The sequence below is a fragment of the Erinaceus europaeus genome, chromosome 14 (genome assembly GCF_950295315.1).
Source record: "Erinaceus europaeus chromosome 14, mEriEur2.1, whole genome shotgun sequence".
In the NCBI taxonomy this organism is placed as follows: domain Eukaryota; kingdom Metazoa; phylum Chordata; class Mammalia; order Eulipotyphla; family Erinaceidae; genus Erinaceus; species Erinaceus europaeus.
Window position 1 is genome coordinate 43,580,911 of NC_080175.1, and position 2,778 is coordinate 43,583,688.

The window sequence follows — 2,778 nt, forward strand, 5'->3', positions numbered from 1 at the left end:
ACCCTCCCTCCTCAGGTCAGCCAATGTGTGTGGTTGTGGGTACTTGTCTCCCTTTCACAGCCTGTGTTGGCTGGAAGTGATGCATGAGCCCAGCCTTCACACTGCAGGACAGGACAGTCAGTCCCATGTCCTGGAGGAGTGACCAGCCGTCCAAGGTCAGAGTGCTGCCAATACAAGTAGGCTCCTGGATTCTGGCTGCCTGTAACTGATTTTCCTTCCCAGGGCGACTGCTTACACTGTAGATCCTGATTTCCGACTACAGCTGGACTCATTCATTCCACAGCCTGGTTGTGAGAATGTGTTCTCTTGCCTGGCTCTTCAACTCTGGTCCACTCACATTGCACCAAATTATCTTTAAGCTCTGGGTTTCATCATATATATTTCATTTTTTTGTGACAAGGTGTAAGTTTATAGAATTGTAGGGGCCTCAGAGGCTTCAGAGATTACAGTGAGGGGGACTGATTGAGTGCCTGCCTGCTCAGACTAAATTGGCTTTGTCTTTCCTTTTCCCTGACTGAGAGCCCTGACTCAGAGGGAGCCCTGTTAGTGTCCCTGTGGAGGCAAGTGCTGTGCCTCTATGCAGTGAGACTCCTGGCAGAGGGTGTCTGCATGTCCCTGCACACCTTGCACCCCCTAACGTCCTTGAGCCTGCGCTGGGACAGCTCTGCTTCCACAGGTGATGAGTTTAATGAGCAAATGAGGGGGCCTCCTGTTGTGCGATCAACTCGCCAGTCCCCAGATGCAGTGAAAACTCTCTGACTTAAGTGTCTTGTCCTCTCAGTAGGCTTCTCCATAGGACTGTCCCCCCAGATTCATATCTTCTCATCTCCCCACCTGTCTCCAAACTGGGACATGCCAGAGTCATTTCCAAAACAGAAAACATGGTTGACCAATTCTTCCTGCTACTGAGAGTATTCTCTTCACCTCCTCATCGTCTCATCCATTTGTTGTTAAAGTTCCGGAGGCTCCAGCAGGCTGGGCTAGCTTCGCGGCGGTAGACAGAGACAGAGACAGAGACTCGGGGACACACGGCTGGGCTGAGAAGCTGCAGTTTAATCTTTATTCACGAACAGGCAAATCACCACACCATGTGCTTCCCTATCATTCTTCCTCCGCGGCTGCTGCTGGGACTCTGCACGTCCTTAGCATAGGGGGCGGGGAGAAAGCTGGACACGAAACTAGCAAGGGCCAAACCAATTCTCTCAGAGTTGGGGGAAGGGGAACAAACCAATATGAAACATAGCAACAATTCCCCCTTCTGTTTTTAACTAAATGACCACAGTACCAGGGGTGTGGGGTGAACAGAAACCTATATCGTACAGGCATTTTCAAAGAAGAAACTGGCACAAACATGGAGAAACATGTAAGCGAGTAACAAGACCCAGTGTGCTGCCAAGGGAAGGCCTGAGGGGGCCATTTTTTGTCTCTGTGGGCAAAACTTTATCAGCTTAAAAAAAACATTTCCTGCCTCTCGGACTTCTGCTTTTCTGTAGAGAACTTGACAGCTGCAATTTACTTACTATGAAACAAACTTGTAGCAGGTTAGTTTATCACAACTGATAACTCTATTACAATTGGAAGTCTTTTTTAGTATGATTTTAAGGTTGTTTAAAGTTTAAACAATAGAATGTGGAAAGGTAAACATAAGAAGCATGGAAAGAAAAAAGCCTCATGCATGAGAATCATTAGCATAACCATAGCACAATCTAACATTTATAATTGAGAAGGAATTTGAGAGTTTTACATATCAACAGCATCCTTTTAACCTTTTGTTACACCCATTCAAGATGGAGGCACACCCTAGGTTTGCGCAGGTTTTTTTTTTTTTAGACTAACTTCGTTAAAATATATTGATTTTTAACTCAGACTTTAAATGTAAGTTAATTTTACCTTTATGAGAACTATGTTGAAAACCTTTTTCATTTAACTCTGTCTGGTAAGAATATAGCCTTAAAGTTACATTTTTAACCTTAAAGTTAATGTTTACCAAACTTTAAACACACACGTAAACATGGTCTTTAATACCCAAGGAGAGAAACCTTTGTTACTAAGACATGTCATCTTAAATGTGAATTTAGATCTATACTGTCTTAGTTGTTGGGGGGGGTCACCATCCGGAGGTGGCCTCCCCGCGCAGCTCCACTTCTAGGAATTGTAGGTTGCGATCTCTGGATGAATCTCTGCGTATTCTAGCTCGTCTGCCTTCAGACCCAAGTTTGGGATCTCTGCCAGGGGGCCCAGTTTCGGCAGGGAGCCTGTGGTCTACAGGTGGTCCCCTTTGCACCTGATCTCATGCCCCCCCCCTCCCCCCCCCCGCAGAGTCTAGGAAGGTGTGGTTAGTTCCACTTCGTAGGTGAGGTAAGAGGGAGAGGCAGCTACAGTAGCAGACTTAGTCCAGCCTACTCATTTGCCATTACACACCCAGGGGCCCCAGACCATGGCTCTTTGCAACAGCAAATGGTCAAGAACCTTCTTCAAGTCCAGATGAAAAAGCGTGTCCTCTGCTCACCCTCACTTCTAGACCAGCTGGAAGAGCTCTCCTCTGAGTCTCAACATACCCCTCCAGGTATTCTTACAGAGTCTTTAATTCCCCACCTTGTAAAATGATTGTGTGAGTGTTTCAGCATCTCTCTTGGAGTCCCAGCTCCATGTTCCCCTGAGTGCATAGACAGCAGAGTGTTTGCTCTGTGGTGTGGATTCCAGCTGCATCTTACTGACAGTCTCAACAGGTAAATGAGTGTCTTGGTTTGTTTTTGTGTGAGGGCTGGGGAGGAGGGG